Raw genomic sequence first — 14,132 nt, 5'->3', positions numbered from 1 at the left:
TGTGAAATGTCTGAATTTTTTAATATGTCTAATTGTTGTCTGATGTGTTCGAAGCTACTAGCTGGGCTGGTTGCAGATGAGCAGACTGAAAACAAATATTCGCAGGAAGGGCATGACAAGGTGTCCTGCTTCAGTCAAGGAGAAAGATTGACATTCAAGCAGGACTTTATTCAACATCAGGGTGTTCCAGAGTGGTTTAATTCCCAATTTATAATTGAACAGCACTGTAATCCTGGTGATTAGTGCGAAGCTGTTAGAGCGGCAGCGATCGGAACCGGGATTTGAATCCTGCGTTATCTGTACATTCTCTCCGAGTCTGCATGATTTCCTTCGGGTGCTGCCACCTTTCAAAAACATACCGGTTGGGGAGGGGGGGTTGTATGTTAATTGGGTGGCACGGGCTCATGGGCCAGAAGGGCCTATTGCCATGCTGCAGGTATGTCTAAATTTAAATTCCAATGAAGAAGCTCTCATGTGTTGACACTTGAGTGGGAAGAATAGCAATAATGTTTGCTATCAGCAATATTGACCAAGAGATCCACACTGTGATTTCCCCTTCCACTCAAGTTCAAGTTCATCATCATCTGACTGTACAGTGTTTCACCAGACCACACGTACACAACACATAATAATCACATAGATACATAAAGATATATAAATGTTTTTGGATGATTTACTCAGTTACAGGATACAATTCATCAATCTCACAGCCTGGGGAAGAAGCCATTTCCCAGCCTGGCAGTCCTGATTTTGATGCTTCTGTGCCTCCTCTTTGACAGCATGGTTAGAGTAGCAGTTAGCTTGGCACTGTCTTTAAGGAGTTGGCACCTTCTCCCCAAGTCTGCGTGGGTTTCCTCTGGGTGCTCCGGTTTCCTTCCACCATTCTAAACATACTGGGGTTGTAGGTCAATTCGGTGTAACAGGGCGGCAAGCTCGTGGGTTGAAAAGACCTGTTTCCATGCTGTGTTAAAGATACTGTACATTGGCTAGAACGGTCTATTCAAGTAATGGCCCTGGTAAATGTATTCAGTAGAGGAAAGGGAGACCCCAGTGATCTTCTCGGCCATTTTGAAGATCCTCTGTATTGACAACATAAAACCATGTAACAATTATGGCCCATCTTGTCTGTGCCAAATCACTTATACTCTCCTCGTCCAATGCTTGCAACTACCATGCCACACAATGATGCAGTCAGACAATTGGGTCGACACAGTAGAGAGGGGCGAAGGGCCTGTACTGTGCTGTATTGTCCTATGTTCTAATTATGTTCCTGTAAAAGGGTGTCAAGATGGGGCCTGGTAGCTTCACGCTCCTCAACCACCCATCACCTCCCAATTCCCATCTGTCCTATTCCTCTTATCACCTCTTTGTACACATTATCCTCCCTCCACATCTCAGTCCTGATGCAGGGTTTCGACCCAAAACATCAACCATCCCTTAGCCTCCACAGATGCTGCTTGATCTGCGAGGTTCTTGCAGTCACTCTCCTTATCCTTGACATTTATGATCAGCAAGGAGTGTCCAGGAACTCAGGTGGGTCAGGAAGACCCTCCATGTTCACATGAGTTTTGGCCAGTGTTCTTCCTTCTGGGAATCCACTTACATCCTTCTCGTAGAGGGCATTTATCTCTGTCAAACCTGCATGAAGGACAGGATTTTTAGACATGTTCCCTCTGAGATATGCGCTTGTTCAAGCACACGTTTTGTAACCAGTGCACAAAGGAAATTAATGGGCAAACAAAAGGGTTAGTTACCTAAAATAATGTCATTCAAAGTATAGAATAAAATCTTAATTAAATACATTACTTCATGGAATGCAATCATACTTGTATTGCATTAAAACATGCCAATACCATTTTATTCACCGTGAGGGAGGCTGGGCCAAAATGATCTTGAAACAATTTCAAGTTTACATTTGCACAAGCATTCAGTGCGTATATACCTTTGTCACAGGAAAAAAAATATTTGCACAACAAAAGAGTTTTGTGCACACTGCTGTCTAAAAATTGGAGGGAACATTGGCAGTACAGTAACAGGCCCTTCTGGCCCACGAGTTCATGTGCCCCAAATACACTAATTAACCAACTAATCCCGTATATTTTGAATGATGGGAGGAAACCAGAGCACCGGAGGAAACCCGTACAAACTTCTTACAGAGAGCGTCGGTTTTGAACCTGGGTCTCTAGCACAGTAATAGTGTTGTACTGACTGTTACGCTAACCAATGCCACCCATTGAGATCCATGGTCTGATCCAGGATAGTTCTTTCAGGATTTGATTTGCCACCTTCAGACTCTGCAATATCACCCATGTCCCATCCCGATCCTGTGTAGAACTCGCCAGGTCAAGCTTATTGTCATCTGATTGTACAAGTACAACCCAATGAAACAGTGCACTCAGGTCCTCGGTGTAAAAACGCACAGACACACAACCAGTCAAAACACACATGCAGACAAATAATACATATGCAGGACAAGTTTTATATTTCAAAATAAATGTTGCTTTGTACAAATGAGAGTCTCAGATGGTCAGTGTGAGCAGTTCCTTTGGTCGTTCAGCATTCTCACAGCCCGTGAGAAGAAGCTGTTCCTCAGCCTGGTGGTGCTGGTTCTGATAGTCCTGTGTCTCTTCCCCGACAGGACCAGCTGAAAAATGCTGTGTGCGGAGTGGTGTGTGTCTTGCCTCCATTGGAATACCAGAAATTCGATTTACCAACCATGTTTGCCAACTCTTCAGTAGAAATTTTAATTGTGAACCAACGTGGATTATCTTGATATATCAGATGGTGACGTGGGTTGTTAAGTTCTCACTTTGAAATATTTCAACCCTGGAGCCCCTGGTCCCTGCAATGGTTCCTGTTGGCTGCCAGTACCTACCCCACATTGCCATCCATCAAACTGAAGGATTGCAGGGAGCTACTGAGCCATGGATCCCCAAAGACAAGCTCAACCACAGGCTACCTATCTCGTTCCTGGGAAGATAACCATTGTACCGCTGGCCATTCAGATCAGACAGTGTAGTGAGCTTCTGAACCTCCAGTGAAGACAGTGCAAAATGTGAGTGTGTCTGACAATGTTCTAACTATTCTTCACAGTGAATGAACAGCCCAGAGAAAGCCCATCTAATCATAGGTTCCTTTTAATCTCACATTAGAATATATTAAAAATATAATATGCAAGATATACTTAACCTTTTGCCCTCTGTAAAGCAGATAAAGAGTCACCATGAGTATTGCCCGTCTCCAGCACCCCGCAGCTTGGGTGGACTTTTCGACCGCAAGTCGTCCGCAGCCTGTGTGGGTCCTTGATCAGCTGGGGGTTCCGTTCAATTCTATCTCATCCCATCGCTTGATACTCGCTCCCCTGATTAACAACACCTTCAAAGAATGCAACTCCTCAGCACTGTTTGGTCTGTGGAGGGACTCCGAATCCCACAGGCACTGGGCATCAGCAGCCGACTGCTTCATCAGAGAGCCCTGTTCTCCGTGGCACATTCTGCGTTCCTGCACGATGTCACTCTCGCGCTGAACCCAAGGCTGAAGATAGCTCCCAGTGTTGCCAATGTTGTGAGCATGTGTTAAAGGAACAAGATCGTGATGGGCTGCTACTTTATGGCAAAGATCATTTGAAGATGATGACAACTGCAAAATGAAAGGTTCTTGCCATCATTTGAGGGTTGTTTTGCCAGCTACTGTGGAATTTCAACCGGACACTTCCTGGCAAGTGTCTGACATCCTTTCTGTCCTCGCCTCAAAATGTCTGCACCACCCCTTCTGTCCCCTGAGCCAGAGGGATCCCATAGACTGAAACCCCAGCCTCTCCGCACACTGGTCACACAGCCCCTGACCCAACAAGAGCCCCCCCAAGCACCTGGCACTCCCCAACTCCTCCATGAAGTTGCTCTGCCAAGCATGTTTGGAGTCCGGGGGATGGGTGAAAGAGTGGAGGTAGTGGGAGATCAGCATTCTTTTCCAGTCAGGAGACCGTGCGATCTCTCAACCACCACCTCACACATGTTGGATTGCACCCCAAATCCTGGGCTCCCCTCCGATGTTTAGTGAACACATGCCAATCGCAGCAGGCGATCCAAGCAATGTGAGACAGGTATGCAGGGAGCAGTTAGCACAATACTGTTAAAGCACCAGTTCGTATCTGGCGCTGTCTGTAAGGAGTTTGTACGTTCTTCTTGCGTCTGCGAGAGTGACCGTGCAGGAACGCAGAACGTGCCACGGAGAACAGGGCTCTCTGATGAAGCAGTCGGCTGCTGATGCCCAGTGCCTGTGGGATTCGGAGTCCCTCCACAGACCATACAGTGCTGAGGAGTTACATTCACTGGAAGTGTCGTTAATCAGTGGAGCGAGTATCAAACGATGGGGTGAGATAGAATTGAATGGAAACCCCAGCTGATCAAGGACCCACACAGGCTGCGGACTGCGGACGACTTGCGTTCGAAAAGCCCACCCAAGCTGCGGGGTGCTGGAGACGGGCTCTTGGGAACCAGGTAGCGGATGGGATTCAAGAGGATATAGAGGGAAAGAAGGGCTCCCGAAGGGCCTTGGATGCTGAAGGTTTCCTCCCACCGTTCTTTTTAAAATATTTGTATTGAATTTAACATAATATTCCTACACCCTTCAAAATGATGCATGGGTTGTAGATCAATTGGGTGGTACGAGTTTGTGGGCCAGAAGGGCCTGTTACCATGGTTTGTGTCTGTTTCAAAATAAAACCCTGAGTCCCAAATTTCTCTGGAAACTCAGCCATTTCCATTCAAGTCAAGGTTGCATAAGTACAACCTGATGAAACAGCATTCTCCGGTCCTCAGTGCAAAACACGCAGAGACACAACCAGACTTGACACACCTACAGACCAACAACACACATTGCAGGACAAATATTCATACATGCACATCAATAAATCAATATTGTTTCATGAATATGAGCACCTTGGATAGTGAGGGTGAGCACTTCCTTTGCTCGTTTAGCAGTGCTCATGACAGGAAACCCCAGGGTTGAAATCTTGGGAGCCTGCGGGGATGTGATGGAGGGCCGACTCCCAGCCTTCTGAGCTCGTCCTTCATTGTGGGACAGAAGGGAGCCGAAATAGTTAATCAGATTCCTGTAATCATTCAAGCAAAGCACGAGTTGCTCTGCCAAGAACGTTCCTTGTATTTTCAAGCTCCTTGTTCTTTGCCAGGGGCCAGGAGAGGGCATTCGGGAGGCCCAACATATGGTTCTGGTATAAAAGGAACAGGCGCAAGCCCCAAATGCTGTTGTCTGCATTCAAACGCAGGCCCAGAGGGCTGGATAACCTGGTGAAGAAAAGGCTGTGTGGTTGCCAGGGAGACAGTGCAGCCAATTAGACAGCAGAAACGAGGGCAGTGAGCTTCTTCTTGAAGGAGCAGATGGTGGCACGGGGTCTATGATACTGTAGCCTGCTGGAGGAGACGAGGAGCTCTAGGCAGTGCAGGCTACAGGGGGTTTGGTGGCAAAGAGCGCAGACTATACCCCAAATGAGCCTCGTTAGACTTCCAAAGCATCCTTGTAGATCCCTCTTGATCGCTACTGCTAATGTAAAGCAGTGTAAGCAATCAGTAAAGAGGGGCATTGTCCTGAGACTCGTGGGACTGCCATGGTGCAGAAGGAAGCCATTCATTCCATCTAGATAATGCTGGTTCCTAGTAGAGCACGCCCATCAACCTCATTTCCCCGGAGTCTTCTCAATTATTTGCTTTCAACTGACGAGTCTCATAAAGACCACTCGTAAATTGAAGGAACTTAATTTTCCGCCTGGACACTCTCCAGCCAGATGGCGTTAACATATACCTCCAGTTTCCGCTAGCCTACTCCCCGTTCTCCCTCCCTTCCCTATCCCTCTGTCATCTTTCCTCCAGCTCTCCACCCCCTTCCTTCTCTATTCACAGAGCCATCCCCCATTCCCCTGCTGCTCTGCCCTCCCTCCCTTATCCACCTATTACCTCCTGCCTGTGGGACTGTCACTTCTGCTCTCACCACTATTTACAGGTATTGAAGTCCAAATTGTGTCTAGGGTGAGAAATCTTTCCTCACACTACCCTGTACCAAAGAGGTTAAATCAGTTCCATTTATCCTTAAACTGGTCACACATTCCTTCTAATTCCCCCGTCTAAAGTTATACATCTCGATCAAACTGCCTCTCAACCCTGTTCCTGACATCATCGAATAATTTTCTTTACCCTTGGCTCTGAGGAAGATTTAGAACATTGATGAGAGTATTTCATCAAGGTGATTCGGTGGGATAGCTACATCAGGGTAGAAGTCTGCATAGCTGTGACACATCTCTGGCTTCACATTGGTTAGTTCTGAATTCCACCAACACCTCCTGCTGCCTCAGAAAGACAACATCCAAACCCTGGACACACTCTCCTCTCTTCATGCACTAAATCATTGAAGACCCCTTCCACCCTGCACACAGCATCTTTCAGCTACTCCCATCGGGGAAGAGATCCAGGAGGATCAGAGCCAGCACCACCAGGCTGAGGAACAGCTTCTTCCCATGGGCAGTGAGAATGCTGAACGAACAAAGAAACTGCTCACACTGACCCTCCAAGACTCTCATATTCATGAAACAATATCTTTATTTCTACATACGAATACTTGTCCTACATAAATATTGTTGTCTGTATGTTATCTTTATCTTTGCCATATAAAGTACTCTGTTTGACCTGTGGACTTTCTCCAGCTTTGTGTTTTTACTTCAAGCCCAGTGTCTGCAGATTTTTGTGCTTTACTTATGCCTGGTTGTGTGACTGCATGTTTTGTACTGAGGACCGGAGAACTCTGTTTCTATGGATTGTACTTGTGCATGACAATAAACCTGACTACTCCCTCCTCCCATGGGGGAAGAAGGTTCAAGAAATCGTGCACCCACGGACACCCCGCAGCCATCAGGGTCCTGAATGAGCCCACAACAGTGCTCTCATGCTGGCCTTGCTTTGTCCTGTTGATGTCTGCGTATGTATGTCAGAGTTAACTTGCTGGACAACTCATGAAAGAACCTTCACACTGCACCAGGTATAACGTAATAAAGGTGAACTTGTTCTGAGACCTGGCAGCCATCTCTCTGGATTCTTGTCTCCAGGAGGGGAGAGAGGAAATGCCCACTGTGCACTGGGTTGTTTGAATTCTACTCCGCGTTCACATTTGAGTTTGTTCGCTGCCTGTCTTTTGTGGTGAAAGAGTCTGAAGAGGTTGTGGGCCGCTCTAGGCTGTCGACGGCAACTCAGGTACTGGACTGGGGGAACAAATCCTGGGTGTCTTTAAGATGAGGATCTCCAGACAGTACTTCCTTCATTGCTCCTTTGGGGTAGGACCCTGCCTATTGGGAGGGGAGCCCGGTGGGGAAGTATAAACTAAATAGAAACAATGGAAGAAATTGGAAAATGCATTGTTCATTTTTTTTAACTTTTTTTTTCAAAATATATTGATTTAGCGTCAAAAACAACTTTGTTCACGTTATACAGATATACATTGTGCTCCTATCTTCTTTTACTCAACAAAAAAAATCAACACACAAGCGTTCACATGTACCCTCAGATACACCCCCAGGCACCCCCACCCCCACCACTGACTGACAACATTAGCTGACAGTATCATCAGTATATTACAACCATCTCACTCTTAGTTTTTTACACTGTAATTTGGAGATAAAAACACATAAAGGGCTGCCATTTGTGGACAAATTTTCTGGTGGACCCTTTGAATGTGCATTTGACTTTCTCCAGTGTAACAAGATTAGACGTTTGGCTAATAGGGATGAAAGTGCTGTCGCGTCTTTCTGTAGGAATTGTCGGAGATTCTAAATATTGCAGTCAATGGGCAGGTTTGCAAATTTAAATACTTTGGATCGTATGCTAAAGTCTTTGCTCCACAGCATTTGTATTTTGGAACACAAAGTCATCAGCTGAATGAATATGATGTGGTGTTGACCTCACATTGGCAATGGATGAGGCCAAGGGCATGTCAGAGTGGGAGTGAGTAGGGGGCGTAGAATGGTTAGCAACCAGGAGTGCTAAATTAGACCCACACACAGAGCACGGTACTTCACAAAACAGTTGCCTTCTCTCTGACTTACGCGATGCCACACCAAGTACACCAAACAGAGTAAAATTTGGTTGGATGAGGTGTGCATAAGACTCTGTCGCATAAGGAAGGCCCCTTTATGGAGGTGAGTGGAGAGATGTGGGTACAGGTTGGATGGAAATGCCAGCTGCTGGTCCCACATGTCCACATGACCCATGGCACTGTTGATCATTGCCTTTATGGAGAGGAGATTGGATACTGTGACTGAGATGTCCTTGAGGAGCCTCTCCCTGGCATTTATCATACAGTGTCCACCATGTTTTCAAAGACTCATGTTTTGTCAGACGTACTTAAAGTTCACAGGCCCCCCTGCTGGTTTTTAGCCCACTGTCGACTGGTGGGTGGTGGTCAAATCTTTTGAACCCTTGCCCTGGATCATAAAGTCTGGAATTCCCTCCCCAAACTTCCTCTTGAATTTTCCCTCTCCAACCCATCTACATCTCCCAAAGCATGACTCAGTGTAAGATTTCATTTATTAATTGTTCCTGTGAAGCAGTTTGCAGGGCAACACGGTTGGTGTACCAGTCAGTGCAAGTGATTGGGGCTGGGCTTCAAATCCCATGCTGTCTGTAAGGAATTTGTACATTCTCCCTGTGTCTGTGGGTTTTCCCCAGGGGCTCCAGTTTCCTCCCACCCTTCAAAACGTACCGGGGATGCAAGTTAATGGTGTGCAAATTGGGCGGTATGGACTCATGGGCCAAAATGGCCTATTACTGCGCCATTATGTCGAAATTTTTTTTTAAAGACCTGACAAAATGTAATTTATTGATGCACACTGGAGGAGCTTTGATATTTTCCTTTTGACATGGTGTGATTTTGCTTACAAAACTGAAGCTTATAATTGCAGAGAGGAATTTAGCAACTTACGGACTCCATGAAAAAAATAATGTTCGAAGAGGAAAACCACACCATTTACATGATGTAAACTTCTACTCTCGTTTACCATTTCCTGTTAGGGGCTGTGTTCATTCAGTGGTTTTTACAGACTACAGATGTATCTGTAGGAAGCGTTAAAGCTGACAGGTTTGCATGAGATTTTTTTTCCTAATTTTGACAGTAAAAGTGCAATTTCAATGTAAGCGATGATTTACGGATTATTTCAGTTTGCCTGATGAAATTTCTTGAGTGTCTTTGTGTTACCCAGAGCATGGTTTTGCTGAAATTGAGGTGGTCTATTTCCAGCTTTGGCGGGATGTAGCAAATTGGTGTGGGAACTGTCAAATTTTTGCACACGTGTTAGCCATTGTTTAAATTCTTGTTTATCTGTTGTAGTTTTCAACGGTCTTTAAAAGATAGCAAGAGAAGTACTCTTAATTGTTCCTCTACCCTTGAGATCAGAAGCAATCGAGTAAGTCTCTGATACAAGTTCCCCTCCACGTGAAGGGCTGCCATTGGAGACGTGGTGAACTAAACCTGCTGGACGATTACTGAGTTAGCTCTCATTTCCATCCAGGACTCAGGTGGCAAAGTCCTGAGGACACCTTCATCCCTCTCTTTGCCCCCATCCTTTCACCCCCCCCCCCCCCCAGATCCCTTCCATCAGTATATGATGCACCTCCACCCTTGCCTCAGTGCCACTGACAATAAAACTTCCTCTCCTCCATCCTTCTGGCTTTGTGGAAAACTCCAGACATGTGCAGATATTTGCCCTTCCTTGCCTTTCATCAGCCCTGTCCACGTGGGCTCCACAGTTCACAATTCCTGTTTTGCTGCGCCTACACTCTTGAGGGCTTCGTCAACCTCCACCAGCTTTCGTTGACAGCACATTGCCACAGTTATTCAAATTCTAGCCCCCTGGGGCATTCTTCCCCTTCTCTAATTGCACCTCCACCCAGCCTGACCCCTTTCCTTCAATGCAGAGCATTCAAGTCCATCAGCTATATGCACAGAAGTAATTTTCAGACATACAGCACAGTAATAGGGTCCTTCTGATCCACGATTCTGTGTTGCTGAATTAAACCCAATCCACATATGTTTCTAATCAGTGGGAGGAAACCTACACGGGTACAGGGAGAAGGTGCAATGTCCTTACAGACAGCGCTGGATTTGAACCTGTGTTGCTGGCACTGTAACAGCATTGTGATAACCGCTGAAGTAAACGTGGTGCCCCTACACTAACCATGCCATCCCCCTGTCCCCCCACCAATTGTGGGAAAGGAAGGGGTTATTCAGTGTGTGTGATATCTCTCAGCCTGACCTTCCCAAATATGCCTTGCACCCTACCCTTTCCCCATAAGTATTTCCCACCAACCCTTGTAAGTATTTCCCACCAACCCTTGTAAGTATTTCCCACCAGCAGTGATAATAATTACAATTTTCAATTATCGTAAACTATTAATATTGGAATAAAGCATCAGTGAACTGCCCTGAGTGGCATTTCCTTCATTTTAACTAATTTGTTATTTGAAGCAGTGTTTCTCAACCTATGATCCAAGGATCACTGGGGGTGCCTGTGTTTGCTCTAGGTGGTCCACAGTGAGGTAGTCAAGACAAATGTCACAGATACAGTAGACAAGGTTAGCAGTTGGACGGCTGAAAGACAGGAAAAATTCAGTAGGAATTGGGTGGCATGGTTAGTGTAGTGGTTAGCGCAATGCTATTCCAGTGCCAGTGACCTGGGTTCGAATCTAGCGCTGTCTGCAAGGAGTTTGTACATTCTCCCCATGTCTGCGTGGGTTTCCCCTGGGGGCTCCAGTTTCATCCCACTGCTCAAAAACATACGGGAGGGTTGTAGGGCTATTGGGAGGCAGGCATGGGCTCATGGGCTGAGAGGGCATGTTACCATGCTGAATGTCTAAATTAAAACTTAAAAATAGTCCACCAAAAGTAAAATCCCTCTAGCTTGGGGAGGGGCCTCGGGCTCACCAGTCCTGACCAACCCCAACCCCCACTGGTGGCCCATGGGTTTGTGAAAGGTGGTCCGCAAAAAGGAAAGGAAAACTTGTTGGTCTTTGGGTAAAAATAGATTGAAAACCACTGCTTTAAAGCATCTCTTAAATGCAACTCAAAGAACTAAATTGAAATAGCTTGAAGCACAGATATTTTTAACGTTAAACTGACAGATCCTGCAAAAAGGTGGTTCTCTCTTGCCCGCAGAGAATGGTTGGTCAGAGAAATGATTTCACCCCCTAACTCTGGAATTGGATATTGGGGACAGGCTGTGCCGAAACACAAAGGGGTTACATTAAACTTCAACCCACTTGAAGCCCAGTGGACAGTCTTGCCCTCCATATTATAAATTGGGGAAGGCTCAGGAACGTCACCGAGATCTAATGGAGATCCCATTAGATCAACCTTTTTTGGTCTAAGCCCCACCTGGCTTTCAGCCTAACATGCCATGGCCCACTAGTGGCAATGACTGAGCAATATTTTCAAGTCAAAGGAAGCTCTGTGAGAAACTCATCTTCATTTAATTTAAAGTATTTTATTTAACACTTTTAAAGACCCACATGGGAACAAGCTGTGACCCACCAGTGGGCCATGGCACACTGGTTGAGAACCATTGATTAGATATATCTAAAGGACTCCTCTCCCTGGGATGACCTGTGGGATCTTCTTGATAATATTCCCACATGTGATAATTGGGTCCATAAAGAAATGTTAGTCACCAATGAGGGAAATATAAGATGGTCACTATTAGACAAGCCCATAAGAGAATTTAAAACAAACTTTTTAACCCAGAGAGCGGTGAGAATGTGTTACAAATTCCAAGGCAAAAGCAACTTCTTCTTTGGGGGTCCCTCAGGACTTGCTTCCCCACCATTTATTTTGGATTTGAGCTGATTGATGAGGCCAGTGGGGGAGTCACAGACTTGGCGACAGAAGATTGGGTTGATAGGAACCTCCTGGCCTCAGTTAAGTTGCCTTTAGTTGCCTCATGCCTTCCCAAGCACTCATAGACTAAGGGCTCCCAGATGTAAGTGGAAACATTGTAAAATTTTCAAGGAGATTTTGAGAACATCCTTCAATCATATCCTCTTTAATTTTATGGAAAACTTAGATCATTGCAGTGGTCAGAATCATAAATATTTGGTGGCTACCAATAAATTGTTTTGTTGAAAATGTAATGTGATGTGACATTTCTGTTTTATTACATAGAACCATAGAATATTACAGAACTGAAACAGTCCCTTTGCCCCTTCCAATCTGTGCCAAGCTATTTTTCTGCCCAGTCCCACTAACCTGCACCACCCAGTCCATAGCCCTCCATACCTCTCCCAATCATGTACCTGTCCAAATTCTTCTTAACGGTTAAAACTGAGCACACATTCACCACTTCAGCTGGCAGCTCGTTCCACACTCCCACCATGCTCTGTGTGAAGAAGTTCCTCCTCATATTCCCCCTAAACATTTCCACTTTCACTCTCCACCCATGTCCTCTGGTTTGTATCTCACTACCCTGCTTACATTTGCTCTGTCTATCTTCCTCATAATTTTAGATTCCTCGATCAAATCTCCCCTCATTCCTCTATGCTCTCAGGAATAAAGTCCTAACCTGTTTAACCTTTCCCTGTAACGCAGTTCCTGAAGTCTGGGCAACATCCTAATGAATCTTCTCTGCACTCTCTCTCTTTATCTTACTGATATCATTCCTGTAGTTATGTGACCAAATCCTCCAAATTTGGCCTCACCAATGTCTTATTCAACTTTACAATAATGTCCCAACTCCTATACTCAATACTTTGATTTATGAAGGCCAATATGCCAAAATCTCTCTTCACAACCCGACCCACCTGTGATGCCACTTTCAGGGAACTATGTACATGAGAGAGAAGGACTATTTAATACCTTTCAACAATCTGAGCATCATTAAGCAAGGACGTGACAATATATTAGTGCCCCACCTCTTTAACTGCTGAACAGGAGGCAAATAAACAGAGGAGTCTATGGTCAAGGACATCAACATGCGCCTGTTGATCCACAAAGGTGCCTCACTGTTGTACATTCTAATTCCGTGAGCAGTTGTTAACCTGTTGTACGTCCTGCGACAGGTGAGTGGACCAGACAGGCTGCTGCCTCTACTTCCAAACGAAACAAAGTAACTCAGCATCAACGGAGGTTTGTACTGTGGCCGTCCCACCCGCGGATGCTTGCACCTGCCAACTGAGATTACCAGCACCAGCTCCGGTTACTGAGCTGCAGAGGGTCCCCACTTCAGGCATGTGCTGGAAGCTTAGTGTGAGGGAAGGAGCTGGTGAAAGTGGCATAATCGGCCTTGCCAGCATTTGAGTTTAGTGAATGGGTTAAACACTTTCCAAAGGGGGGAAAAAAGTACTCAAGGATCCTTGTAGCCAGGCAAGTGTTTGTCAATCAGTCCTGGTGAAATGGTGTTGTCAAGAATGGCTTCATCAGTAAGTCATTTCTGTACATGAGTCTGAGGAGCACGGTAGGACATTTTGCCGTTAGAACCACTCGCATGTGAGATGTATTTTTTAAAATTAACCCTTGGTGGGTTTTTTTTTAACATAGTAGCCAAGAGCTTGGACAAAATGGGGGACTGGTGATTTGTACAGCACTGGGTTTCCCCTGTGAAACACTGCTACCACAGTAACATCATAAAAACACTGACGTGGAGCTAGTTCCTCCTCTTCTCAGCTTTTAATAGACTGAGGGCTGCAGGCACATCCCCTCAGCTTAGCTGTGGAATGTTCTTATTGGAGCTGCTGCAAAGCAAACGGCTTTATCATTGCTCTTCCTGAACAGGTCTAGGTGGTGTGTCCTGGACTTCTTGAAGGGAGAAGCTGATGATGGTAGTGGGAGAGGAGAGGGGATAATTGACCTTAAATTGCTTTTCACTCAAAGGAACCACACAACCGGTTTTAACCGTGCACAATTAATTCTCTGTCGTCAGCTTGTGGACTTGCAGAAAAGGCATTGAAGCCTGAACTCTCTTAGCCATGCATTTTTAGGGGAATAGAACATAGAACACAACAGCATAGTACAGGCCCTTTGGCCCTCAATGTTGTGTCGACCATATATTCCTTACGGTGTACCTCCCTTTCCCGTAACCCTCCACC

At 45.7% G+C, this 14,132-nt stretch overlaps 1 protein-coding gene and 1 long non-coding RNA gene across 22 annotated transcripts in view; one reads left to right on the top strand and one right to left on the bottom strand.

The window, feature by feature from the left end:
* Positions 1-14,132, top strand: part of zmiz1a (zinc finger, MIZ-type containing 1a) — a 364,054-nt gene that overhangs the window by 255,292 nt on the left and 94,630 nt on the right. Inside the window, exon 1 of one of the 21 annotated variants that reach the window (XM_069885424.1) lies at positions 9,045-9,138. The exons of the other annotated variants lie outside the window; for them this stretch is intronic. The gene's annotated coding sequence lies outside the window, so the exon portion shown is untranslated. Of the gene's footprint in view, positions 1-9,044; positions 9,139-14,132 lie in introns of those variants that run through there. 21 annotated transcript variants of the gene reach the window in all.
* LOC138736241 (uncharacterized) overlaps positions 1-14,132 on the bottom strand; it is a 64,920-nt gene that overhangs the window by 2,576 nt on the left and 48,212 nt on the right. The gene's annotated exons all lie outside the window — the stretch shown is intronic.

Source organism: Narcine bancroftii, chromosome 6 (genome assembly GCF_036971445.1).
Source record: "Narcine bancroftii isolate sNarBan1 chromosome 6, sNarBan1.hap1, whole genome shotgun sequence".
In the NCBI taxonomy this organism is placed as follows: domain Eukaryota; kingdom Metazoa; phylum Chordata; class Chondrichthyes; order Torpediniformes; family Narcinidae; genus Narcine; species Narcine bancroftii.
This window is presented reverse-complemented; position numbering and strand designations above follow the sequence as displayed.